The sequence below is a fragment of the Pleurodeles waltl genome, chromosome 12 (genome assembly GCF_031143425.1).
Source record: "Pleurodeles waltl isolate 20211129_DDA chromosome 12, aPleWal1.hap1.20221129, whole genome shotgun sequence".
Lineage (NCBI taxonomy): Eukaryota > Metazoa > Chordata > Amphibia > Caudata > Salamandridae > Pleurodeles > Pleurodeles waltl.
This window is the reverse complement of record NC_090451.1, coordinates 667,740,082-667,753,663: the sequence shown is the minus strand read 5'-3', so window position 1 is coordinate 667,753,663 and position 13,582 is coordinate 667,740,082. Positions and strand designations below refer to the sequence as shown.

Below are 13,582 nucleotides of genomic sequence, written 5' to 3'. Positions count from 1 at the left end.
CACCTAATTAAACTTTGATTATAACAAATAAAAAGGCTATCAGTGTTGATTTAACACACCTTGATTCTTTGTTCTTCAGACAATGGCAAAGATCAACTGAATGAAGATTTTTCACTTAGGGCATGAAATCTATCGTGGAGTGCATGGTTATTGCAAGCCAGTTTCATACTGTCCCGAGCCTTGCCTAGAGAAGTCAAGAAAGAATGGGGTTAATAAATGTATCAGGACTGTCTGAGCTTGGCCTATTCCTGTTGTACATGGTGAAAAGGGAGAATTCTACTAAGGAATTCATATGTATAGTGTTAATTATAGGGTCTTTGGTGACAACAAACCGTGCAACAGGGGCGGTAAAGAAAATGCATGACTTGCAGGATGTCTAGGATCTTTGGCTTTTGCCATTGACACTGTGAATGAAGTTTATTTTTCATTGTCCAGCCATGTCTAGGGGAGATTGTGTATGTTTTGGAAGCCAGCACCAGGACCTTTCAGCATCCATTTTCACCAAGCATGTTGGTGGACCTTGGGTTATTTGAAAGCAGGGCATGGGCTGTCTTCCAACAGCAATGGTGTGACAACTGCACAAGATATTATGCTTCCTTTAAATGTTGTTGCAGTGCTTTGTATGGTTGATGTTGTCAGGTGTCCAGCCTCGTTCTGGCACCCCTAAGTTCCAAGCTTCATTTTGACATGAATGCAGTGGAAAAGAAAGTTGAGATAGGTGATGCTCGAGCTGTATTGTAAACGCATCCTACATTGGTGGGCAGGGCTGTTTGCTATACTGTACTGTCTGCATCACATACTAGTAAGTACAGGATAGTGGTTGCTTGAGCTGTAACGGTACAACTCCTATACTAGCTGATGGATTTTCTGTATTATTTGCATGCACTTAAAACACCACAGTTTCCCATAAACTAGCACACAGACTCCTTCTTGGACAGTGCATGGGTACCGAAAGTGTTAATGAAAAATCTCCTGAAACTTTTGTCTAAAGGGATGTGGCTCCAACCGGACTTTTTTCTAGGGTTTCATGATGTAAACCCAAGAGCTTGTTTGGTACACTTCTTTAGGAGAGAACATGGATTCTTAAGTCATCAATATGCACAATGATGTTTGCTGCCACAGTTTTGATACTTGAGCTTTCAGAAAGCACAACTCTGCCTCACTGTCGAAGAATAAGAGGACATTATGACGGTGGCACCTGCACTGAAACAAGACACTGCTCAAAGTCCAGCTGCACACCTGCTGCCATCTATTACACAACAGACAGAAACAGTCGATAAGGATTGGGATTGGGTCCCTTGGTTCGTGTAACCCTGTGCAAGGCTTTCAAGTGCAGATTAACTGATTTACTATGACCCTTATGGGAGAATACATCACAGAAAAGTGCTTAGTGGCACAGGCTGCAATTACACTGTTTGACACCAGATGGCATCAAAGCACTAAAAGTGATGCTAAACTTGGTGGTTCCCGGTTTCCGTTGAAAAACAACTAGCAGCTTTAACAAAAAAACAAAACCTAGAACCAAAAACTGTACCGCAGATATTATGGAGGCAGTTGCAGTGCCAGCAGCATCCTTGCTGTTACAAAGAGCCCCTCTCGTGGGATTTAAATAGAGGTTAATAAGATGTAGGTAGAGGCGTATGTGGCCGTAGAGAGAGCTGTATTTTTATGGACAGGTGCAAAGTCTGCTCAAAAATTGTTTGGAATAAGATGGAAGACTAGAAAGAAAAGCTTAATGAATGTGACTGTGTAATGAAACATTTAGCAACTACATTAAGAAACAAGCATTTGGGCCTAGCCAATAGGTAACGCTTTTGGCACCTTATAAAAGTATTTAGCCATGCAGCACATTATCCTTGGTGCTATAACATCTACTGTTACTTCACGAGCCACTGGTGAACAGCCACAAACCCCCCTCCCAACAACCCAAGCGTTAGCAAAGCCAATCGGTCTCAGCAATTTGTGAGCTCTTGGCATTGGTATTGTTAATTTTTTAGTCGTGTGTTTTGAATTGGAGTGGATAGGCATGGAGTGGAGTGGAATTCCGTGGGCTGGAATGCACTTGTTTGTTGTGCAATTGTGTGGCAGGGAATTGTGTGATGTTGAGGGGAGTTATGTGTAGTGGAATTATGTGGCATGGTGTGCACTGGAATGATGTGGATAGTCATTATGTAGTATTTGGTGTACTGAAATTACTGAATATTCGTAAAGAACCTTCCACTGTGCGGTAACATATGGCACCACGTTTTAAGTAGGTTTTGATCAGTTTGACAACAAAACGATTTTTTGGTGAAATCTGCAGATTATGCAGCAGATGACAGATTATGTGGCAAATACATAATTATGAGGAAAATGCAGATGCCGCACATCATATAATTCCAGCAGCCGTGGTCATAGAGAACCACAATTCATAGCTTAGACTATCAGGGTCAGCGAAATGAAGTTGCAAACAAGTTAGGAGAAAATACCTCGCTATATCAGCGTTTATTGCTAGGTTGATTGTCACTTCCCATCTTGCTAGGGTGACTCTGGCTGATGGTTTCACCTATGGTGATGTCAGAATTTGCCTAAGAGTCTAAAGCATGGGGTACTTCCACTCGGTGATTCACCTCACGATTCTGTCTATGGGTATGCTTGGATCTACGCCATGCCCATCTCACAGATCCAGGCTCTTGGATGGGTGAAACCTTTATACCACACTGCATCATCCAGCAAGTACTGCCCACATCCAACACAACATTGTTTGTTTTGACGTTCACTATATGCTGCTGTGGACACGACTCCAGATTCAGTGCACATAATCTAATCCTGTCCAGATTACATACTTGTCCGCCTCCTGCCCATTTTGTATCATCTGAGCAAAGTAGGCCCAAAGCTCCTACAGGATGGCAAACAAAATCCTGCAGTTCTTCCCTATGGGGCATGCATCTACCAGCCCAACAGGTAGACCGCATTCACAGAGCACGGTTCCAAGCTAACAGGAAAACTTACAGTTGCCAAAGACATCAATCCTTTTGGATTATTTATCCAGATTATTGGTTGAAAATGAGCTATGGTTCACCTCACTGGTTGAGGCCGTACAATGAAACCCCCTGGAGTAGGGTGCTTGGTGAGACAGTATGGATCACAAGCCAGCGAACTGGAAGGCAAAAACATTGTTTTAGCCAAGTAGTGAGCAAAATGAGATTTGCGCTAGAAATCTTCTATTACCTTAAATCTTCTTTCACGTTTTAGGTGAACTATGAAAATAGTCTGAATAAGAAGACATAGTCCTCAATTCAAACAGCATCAGAAATCTGGATTGGGGTACCGGCGCTCAACACTACAAAAGCCCTGTTACCATTAGTTAGGGATTGTGCAAGGGAAGCCTCATGCCAGAATTACACAGAAGATCCAGACTACTAAAGGTGGAGAATAAATGAGAAGGGGTGAAGAGGAGGGAGAAATGGGGAAGTGGAATCCAGGAAGGGAGATACGAGGAAAGTTATGAGTGAGCAAGGGTTCTGTCCTACAGAAACACTGTGTACGATAGGCATGTTCTTCTGTTATGGTCTAGCAACTGGCAAATACAGTGATTCTAGGTAAGTGAATATAGCACACTTGGTATGGGGGCACTCTCAGATGCTCAAAATCCCACAACTTCTTCAGTCCAGTGGTTTAGGTTATCACCACTGCTGGGAATCATATTTACCAGTAACTCTCAACCTTCATAAGTGAACCACTCATTCCACTACATTCACTGATTAGATGTTCAAGTTACTTCCCGCACGGTAAGATGGGTATGACTTCTTAATTCCTCTTGGGTTCTCTTGCCAATGTGGTTTCTACTCAGGATAACTCCCAGAACAACCCCAGCAACTTTGGTCGAGATTCTTTGTTGACACTGTGCCTCCATAGAGCACGGAGCCCTGTGTGCCTTTCAGCGAAGCGGTTTACCACAAGTAATTCTTGACCAATTACGTATGTTTTTCAAGGTTTTTCTGTCGAGGGCCAGAACATCTGTCACCACTGTGTCACAACATAATGACATTTCTCCGTTACTGCACCACAAGGGCCCTTAACTCCTCCAAGACCCTTGATCCAGATCACCAATGGATCCACCAATTTCATGCCTCACTACTACAGCATTTAGTCAGTCCTCCCCTGTTCCACAACGAAGAGTGGAGCAGCCTAGCATCTTCCAATGCGCCACAAGGCAGAGGACGCCAGTCCCCCCTCGAAGCCCAGCACGAGTTTAACCAATCTCTCAATTCTGGGAATAATCTCTGGCAAATAGCAGTGTGTCTCAGCATCACCCAAAGGTAAGCGGAGCAAGGTGTCCATGGCGAAGCCTCTAATAAGACCAAACCGGAGGTAACTTTATAAAACAAAAATAAAAACAGCACTCGCCTCACACTCGCTTCACGAACCTGTAATAGGTCATTCGTCATCTCCTTGGGTGCAAACCCATTTGCACGGGGTGCACCCAGAAAAGACATCCAGAAGGCCACAACCCTACAGTAGATTTTACTAGAGAAGGCAACTTTGTTGTATAATAGAACTGCAATTCAAACTAAATTAATATCCAGACATTCACTTCTGAAACAACTGTTTTTCCAAAGAATGTTTATTTAAAAATGTGATTACAAATTTTGGCTTTTGATACCTTAAAACCTACTGAACCAACTTAGCACATGAAAGTGGTTTATCAAAACAAATTATGTTGATGGGGAGACAAAAGAGCATTCTGAACACCAATGTCAGTGAGCCACACATTTCAAGAGAAATGGATTCATCATTACTTTGATCCGATGCTAGATTCTTTGAACCGGTTGTGTTTGTTGACCTCAAAGTAAAACAATAGTACATTAAATCACGCATTGTTGAAGAGGTGCCTCTTTATTGACCTTTGGCATGTCTATTTAGGCTGAAGTATATTTCATTACTCTCTGAACCCAAGTATTTTTAAATAAGAGAGTAGCTAAAACGTGGGTATTTCTTTAAAGAGTTGCAAATCATTGTATTTAAGCACCCAAAAGGATTCAGTTTTCTGTGATCTGTAAAGTGATGCCAGGTCACAGAGCCTTAAAGAATTTGGGTGGGGGCTGAAATCTATCACAGACTGACATGGAGTACACCACACAAATAGTTGGGCAGTTTAAGAAATTAACTGGTCTGCTCACTGCAGTTACTATTCTACATGAACCTTAAAATGGATGCTGCCACTGTTTTAGCACGCCACATACTCAGTGACAGACCTATCAAATATGAGAAGGCCACAAACAAAAAAGACCCTACAAATTTACATAATTTACAGACATACTTCTTAAAGGTGTACATCACCTATGTTGCCGCATGTTAATTACCATGAAGGGCAAACCAATTGCATTATTTAAGAGTTCCTGTACCTCTCCGTATGATGTTCATTATTTAGACAGCGATCCTGCGAATAGGCTTATTTTTACAAAAGGAATTCACATAGTGTATGCCAAAACTAAAATACAGCTGGTGTGATAGCTTTGTGCACATTGTAACTTACGTATAATTAAGAAAATAATTCCCATCACAACATTCACAAATTAGGGCCAGTTGTCCTTGGTCACTCATTGTTCAACCAACTAATGGTTTGAATTCTTTAGGGGTATGGTCAATCTTGACAAGGGTACTTATTTTAGTCACAGTGTTTTAGATAGAGAAGTTTCACATTAACGCTGCTAAGACAGACAGAAATCAGCATCAGATCAAATCATGTATGAACCTGGTATGGAAACATGGCCCTGTTTTCAAACGTGAATGTGGGTGCTTCAAGAATAAAATACCTACATTGCTCCAAAGCGATAATAGGGGCTGATGAGAACAACATTTGAAAGAAATCAACAGTGTTTTACAAATATGAAAATGTACTGCACCAATTTTGTGAACTTTCAGATTCACAAAAATTTCAACAACTTCGCTCAAAAAAAGATTTGATCTACAAGGCCTGCCACCATGAAAATACTTGGATATGTTTTTTTACATAATTGAAAATGTCTTTTCAAAATCGAGCCATGAATTTTATGGTTTTCTTTTATTGTCCAGTAGTTTGAAGAATTTTTTAAAAACAACAAAATTCCCTGTTATCGTTTCAAAGAGGGCAATTTGAGAACTTAAAAATATTGTAGGCGAGATCTTGGTACAGCAGAAATTACACGCTATCCTTTGTAAATTTCAGTGTATTGCGATTCACACTAGTAATTAAATGCCTTCAATCCTATATTCTAAACAAGAGATAAGGATTTCATGATTTGCATTCATCAGCTGCAAATTGATTGCACAATACATTTTAGGTAAACAGCATATAAAGCAGGCCAGCTACTCTATACTTAAATGATTTTTTCAACAGTCCAGCTGTGAAACCGATAGTACAGTGTATGTGATAGAGCTAAAAAATTTACACATAATTCTACAGATGAATTAATCATAAAACAAACAAAACATCTTACCACGTTACTATTTTTTTTTCTCACAAAGCTATATCTTTCTACCCCTCCCCCACCCCCTAGTTTTTGTACACATCTGACATTCAAGTAAACGTTAAGCAAATCAAAATAATGCACACATTTTAACCTCTGCGAGGATTATTACTTTTGCATCAAAAGCAAATGTGCATGTAGGGATTCATTTTGGGTAACCTTGGTTTGCAAAAACACGTCAGACAGTTCATTGTGCCACAGAGTTAAGAAAAATAGTATTCTGGAAAAATGTATTGTATTTTTGGTCTCTACTTATTTTCTAAAAACCCATTTTTGGCACAGTTTATTTTTATTTTTTACGATCTGTACAAGCAGAACAGAAATGGACTCCTGGCTTTGTGTTCTTCCATCGAGGCAAACAAGATATTTGTCAGACACCCTTGTTTTGATTCATGACATGTGATGTCTGACTCGATAAAAATGACAGCACTTTATGTGAATTGTTAAAGGATAATTTTCAAAACGTTCTCTAATAATGGGAATACAAACTTGCTATTAGGAGAGTATTACACCAGGTTAGAAATAAACAGGTATGCATGAGAATTTTACATGAAGAGGAAAATATGGGGCTATGATGGAGATGGTCAGATGCTCCAAATTTCCTAGTAACAATATAAACAAACATTTTATATATCTGCTTAGAGATGACTGTTAAACATTTTTTGCAAGGTTCTGGATTAAAGCCTTGTGGCAAACTTTCCCAGAGACTGACTGTTGGTGAACAAAGTGTAAATCATCTACATTGGTTAAAACATTTTAGGATATTGAGGGTAATATGTTCTTTGTGCTAACTTGCAATGGAATGACAATTACCTGTGACTAAGGTATTACACTTTTTCAACAATTGATTTGTGCAGATAATTTGGGACTTCTCTGGAAAGGTGCTGGGCAATATGCCATAAACACCCAAGGCAGCAGGCATTCAACTGATTTAGAAATGTCACAAGTCTGCAGCTAAAGTTACTGTGAAACTAATTTCCAGATAAGAAGGAGACACTTCCAACCAAGAAAAGCTAACTCGCTTTATAACAGAATGAAAAATACACAAAAATAATTCATACAGCAATCATCTCAGGTGCACTACTTGCTTCAGAGTATGCTTGTTTTTTGCTGAGGCGGTGTCCACAAAAGCATTTAATGTATTTATCAATAGCTGGTGAAAACAAATCGGACGATTCAGTTCAGAAACCTTTCATTTCAATGTTTACGATTACATTAAAAAATTGCAACAATTTATGTAAATTTGTAGCCCTATCATATGCACAGACTGACATTAAAGCTTTGTAAAGAAGAATATTTAACAGTATAAGAAGAAAAAAAATTCCACGCAGTATTCCAATCAACTAATTTCTCTTGGAGAACATTTCAATGTAGGTTAAGATCCATAAAGAAACAAAAGTAAAACAGATATCCCATGAAAGCATTGTATACCACCAGCGGCAAATAGGAAATCTGGCAAGCACTCCTTCAGGACAACTTGAGGATGAGAAGCGAAGAGGTCATAGAAATCGGACTGAATTAAGCAGTATTTAATACAAGAATATATGCACAATCCAGCAGTGCAATGAAAGTAGGTTGTGAACACTTTCTCCTTAAAAAAAGCATTTTATCACCACAAAATTCAAAGAGAAAGGAGACTAGTCCAACTCACACCCTAACAAAACTACTTCAAAGACAGACATGAAATTATTAGGCTTGGATGTTGAACTCCTACAAATCATCAACTGTCCACTGCAGGTGCTCCTAGGATTGTACAATAAATGTGTGTTTCAGAACATGCATCCTTAACAGTAAAGGAAATACCACTGAAACAGTGTGCCGTCTTATGGATTGTGATCCACCAATTAATGATACTCACAAGGTGATCTTTTCAACAAAAAATTGTCCGGCAGGCTATAAGTACAGCAGAACTGTGTTGATAGCTTGCACACTACTTTAAGTGTTCAGCAAGTGTCAAGTGTTCTTGTTTTCTCAGTCATAAAGCAGTAAACGTTTCTCTAAAACTTAAAAATAAAATTATGTTTTGTGTTTTTATAAAATCACCCATTATTTACTAAATTAATATTACTGTGTCATAATTAACCTAAGAGAGCATCCACGTTTGGGGTAATTTTTTAATGGGCTTTATTTTCTATATTACCTTGATACCTTCAAACCAATAAATATTTTCTGATAAAAAGAAGTTCCAGTAACGTACACAGATCTAATGTATGTCTATGGGATAAACAGGAGGGCCGCATACAAAATTTTGAAATTAGTCTTTTTAATCAGGCGTATCAAGGTTCATGTCGATGTTCTGTCTGCTTAGGACTTTTTGCCAAATTGCTTTTTTTCCATAGAGTTCGGTCTTCTTCTTTAAATGCACTCCTGTCAGGAGCAGCAGTCAAGCCATCCTTACCCATAATTTAGTGGGAGACAAGCCTGTCAGATAGCCGATAGTACCCAGTGTTACTACTCGCTAGAACTCCCAGATTTTGTAAAGGGCATTCCTACTTTTCTGCTTTCCTATATACTTTTGCACAAGGCCAGTGATGTTGCGCATTTCACACCATTCCCAAACAGTGCTGCTGTTTATGCTTCAGCTGGACCGAGTAAAGCACCAGCTTATGATTCCACCATCCATTGCAGCTATAACATAGATGCCGTCGTTGGAGTACTTGTCAAAGAAGGTCATAGCTCAAAAGCCTTAATACGCTAGAGGGTGCTTAAGTTATCCCAAGTAGTAGGACGGTCAGCTTTCACAGGCCCACTGTATTCCATCATAATTGCCCAGCCGGAAGGCAGGAGCACGCACTTTGAAAACAAGCCCGCTACCATATCCGCCCAACGATCATCACAACCATAAATACACAAGTTTTGATAGTTTCACAGATAATCTTAATTATGGGTGTCACAAGATGGTATACAAATTACCCACCCATAGAATGAATAGCTTTATCTATGGAGGGTGAGTCAGAATACTGCAAATGTGCGTTTCATGTTTGGCACCTCTCCAAATGGTGACGTTACAATGGTGTACATGCTGATATTTCAACTAATCAATTGGTATTTTACGAGTTGTACTGGCCTATGCTATAGTGTAAACTCACATTTAGCCGGAAGTTGTCAAAACACACTCTTTAGGAGAGGTAGCTGCCATTTAATCAGCTTCCTATCTGGCTTAAACATAATTGGTGCCTAAATCATGATACTGTGCACTGCAATTTGGTTTTCCAAATATACCAAGATACCAAGAATATTTTGTACTTGTGCCTAATTTCATAAAATGCGTGTCTATCCTTTAGTAATATAATTGTTCCTTTTGACCAAGATGAACTGTCGGCCCTAGGAAGTGCTTGAAATTGAAATATGCAAATGCAGGTACTCACTCTCTGTTACTGCCGAGAAGAGCCAGTACTCTCCTATGCAAATTTAAAAAAAGGGGAGGCACTCTATACCAGACCACTTAAAGCACTGGACCTAGATATTTTAAATAAACACAATACTGTCTAAAAGCACCCATGGCTGTAATAGAAGGTCCTTCGCATCCAAGACTGAAACGGTAAATAAATTTCTAGTGTAGGTCACTGACACTGGGACGCGGAGCAGGGGTAGGAGTAGGTTATCCACCCGGTGGCCACACGAGCGGGTTGTCTATACAAGCCTGGACCACTGATGCTTATTGCTATCCCAATGGGGCCCATCCTTTAATACAAGGAGGGTTTTTGTGGTACGAAGAAATCCCGTATTGGGTTATAACATGTGGATTAGGTAAGCTTTTTGGTGCTGACGAATCGCACCGATCTTAACAGACATTTTTTGCGAGAAACATGTTGACCCCGATGATGGAATTATAGTTAGTTCTGTACTCTAACTCTCCACATTCCCCCAATTCAGGGACTGACAGTTTTTTTGTTTCTGAGGGTGGACTAGACATTACTTCTAATCCTTACCCATACTCTGTTTTTAATCATGACAGGGGTCTGGGTTGATTAAATACGATATTTCCAGACCTCTAGCCATTTTTATTTTCACATACCCATATACCAATCCCACATACTAGCACTCAGCTTCCGGCATTCTTTACACTCAAAAGATCTCCAGCAAAGAGCACCCACGAGGGGCCCGTCAGGCATTGCAGTGCCGGCCTGACGAGGAGCAAAGGCCCGATGATGAAGCATGTCACCATTTGGTGAGTGAGGGCTCTTGTTCTAATAAGAGCAGACTCACAGACTCTTATTACTTACTGTATACATTTGTATTAGTCTACTGGCTGGAACTGTGTACTTTTGGTTTTTTGGTATTATGATGGGAGTACCGTACACAGGAACAACTTTTCTCTAAACACTCCCAACATATTAGCCCTTCTTTGTATTCGGTAACTGACATGCACCATTACCAATATGTGCAGGCTGGCTCAGAGCGCCATCTAACTCATAATTTTAACCTTAAACATTTTCCACGTCACTCCCGACAACCTTGACGATTTTCCATTAATTGTGAACTCAAAAAGTCCATACCCTATTAGTAACAATGGACGTAAGTAGCCATTTCACACGAATACTATGAAGGATTTATAATCTATCTTTCCATCTAAAGTCAACAGCTGCATGATGCAAAGAGAAATTCATTCTGTCTAAGTTCTATGATGTTTTGTGTGGCTCAGGTGATGTCACGGCTCTGGAAGGAGCAATACAACATCATGATGCAGTAATAGTCCATAAACTTGCTACCTTTCCAACCACACGTTGACTGGGTGTTTGTCTGAAGTCCACTCCACTGCCTTTTCACTAGATTTACGCTGTTTAAAGAGTGCACGTACACTTGGCCAAAGAACGACCATGCTCAATTCCTAGCGTGATCGGACACTATAAACTACCATGATTAAAAAAGAAAACACAAGCTTTTCTGGAAGGACTAAATGACAACACACTAAAAACACCCAGAACCTGTGGAAGTAGAAGTCCTACAGCAGAAAGAAGGTGTGGTTTGGGCAAACAACAAAAGAGATGGTGGTGTCCTTGTGAAGTATAGTAACAATGCCAGCTATCTGCTGAAAGGGAACAGGCGACTCTGGCAACTCTCGAGTTCATTTGCAGAAACTTTCAATCAAATTTTGGGCAAAGAGAGCGGTACTTTGTTTCTTGCTGCACACGGAGGTGGGCTTCTGCCACACTGATCAACGTTTTTCCACCCAAGCAATTTGGAGTTCAAATAAAGTACACATATACACAATACAGTACTTGGTTTGTGGAACACACCACTTCATGATTGTTCCTTTTAGGGGAGCTTTTTCTTGGAGCAGCCTTTTTAAGTCTCCAATTAAGCCTGAATATCGTGGCGTCATTCTTGAAGTAGATTTTCAAGGTCCTGAACCACTGAATATTGCAACTTCCTTGAGATATACTCCTATTCTGATTTTCATTTGCATTTTAGCTTCCTGATAGTACACGAAGGTCTAATTTCAGCGACTCCAACACTTGTTCAAACCGAGTCCGAGTAGTACAGGTTCAGAAATAAAGACAATTCCTATGCATTTTATTTTTCTTGTTAATCACTATTGCTAAACACCCATGCTTGGTTAGCTCTATGGCCAGACTGTTTTGACAAGCACACTAAAAATGGAAGACACTGACAATGAACATGAACGACCCTTGCAAGTGCAACAAGTACTTTTTTTTTAATAGAAAATAATTTACTTTGGGAATGGTTTGCATTGTTAATTTCTTAAGAAGATTGAATATCTAGTCTTGTAGCACTTAACATGTTCATTTAAAAGCATAGCTTGATTTACCACAACTAACTAACTAGTATGAGGTTTGACTTATGCTTACTCTATAAAATCAAAACAGAACCACTTGCAGACATGGTATTTGTTGGCAATTCATGCCATTCACCTCTCGGTGAATGGAAAAACACCTGGCTTACCGCCGTGAAAGGGCACTTGAACCGAAAGCCTTCAAGTGTACAAAATAAAGGATGTTAGCCGGGGTGAACTGCTACTGGGCAGTTTGGGTGCAAAGCAGGTCTGATATTTTATCAATATCCTAATGGAACGAGAGCACGGCTGCCCGCCTGGTGGTGTGCCGCAAAGAACGATATTCAAGAAAATCCCGTAACCTGGACCAGTAGGCATAGTTTAGCAAGTGACTAAAAAAGCAAGGCATGTTTTCCTCTTGTTCAGCAAGCTGGCAGTTCAAGTGGACCTCGGAGTGTAACTGCACAAAACCTGGGGAAAAAAAAACAAAAAACATTGACCAGTTAGTTTTCCAGTGGCTTATGTCAACGAAAAATATGCACTTGCAAACCATGAGCAAAAGACCTACGATAAGTCAGCATGTGCTTGATACTGCGTTTCACCATCAGCTCCTGGTGTCCCCAGCACCAGGCCCTCGCTGTGCAGTCACAACACACACAATTACATGCATCATGCGTCCTCTGGTGATATAACAATAAGCTTCACATGTGATCGTAACCCAGCACAGGTGTTCCAAAATAAACTGATATTGTTTTTTTGGTGGGCATCACTGTGTTTATTATTGCACAGTAAGGTGTTTAAGGCTGTGTGGGACTCTATACCGATTCCTTAATACATAAGGAATGCGCAGCTTTCTGCCTGCAGTCCACAGGTGGAACTTACATCAACTGCGGAGTTTCAGGACATAAACATCCGTCATGTCAAGCATTTCATGCCACCAACGAGGGTTTTCACAAGGATAGGCTGTCATCGTATTCTACAGTGCAAGGAAAGGTTAAGCAGAGGATTTTCAATCTATAACTACAGGCACTGCAAGCAGTAACAACCTCTTAGTTAAAAAAATTAAAAAAAATAACAAGCATTGGCAAAGCCAATAGGAGTAGCTTGAATTGTAAGTCCAGAATGAACAAAAAAAAAACGCTGCAGTGAGAAGACTAAATAAAAAAAGCTGCTTTCTTACACAGTGCAACTATGAGATAAAGAAAGTAGTGTGTGAGGATTCAGTTCACTTTTGAGATGCAAAATAGTCCCTCGTGTACTTTACTGTAAATGTATATGGCACTGACTGGCGCCCTTGTAGCTCTTTGAGGATGGGCATCATGCCCCTCAATGGAGCCCAGAGTTAATTTATAGC

The 13,582-nt window shown here is 40.1% G+C and overlaps 1 protein-coding gene across 4 annotated transcripts in view; it reads right to left on the bottom strand.

Moving 5' to 3' along the window:
• Positions 1–4,590: 4,590 nt before the first annotated feature.
• CDC42SE1 (CDC42 small effector 1) overlaps positions 4,591–13,582 on the bottom strand; it is a 96,399-nt gene continuing 87,407 nt past the window's right edge. For all 4 annotated transcript variants that reach the window (XM_069218502.1, XM_069218503.1, XM_069218504.1 and 1 more), the window contains exon 5: positions 4,591–12,699. The gene's annotated coding sequence lies outside the window, so the exon portion shown is untranslated. The remainder of the gene's footprint in view (positions 12,700–13,582) is intronic.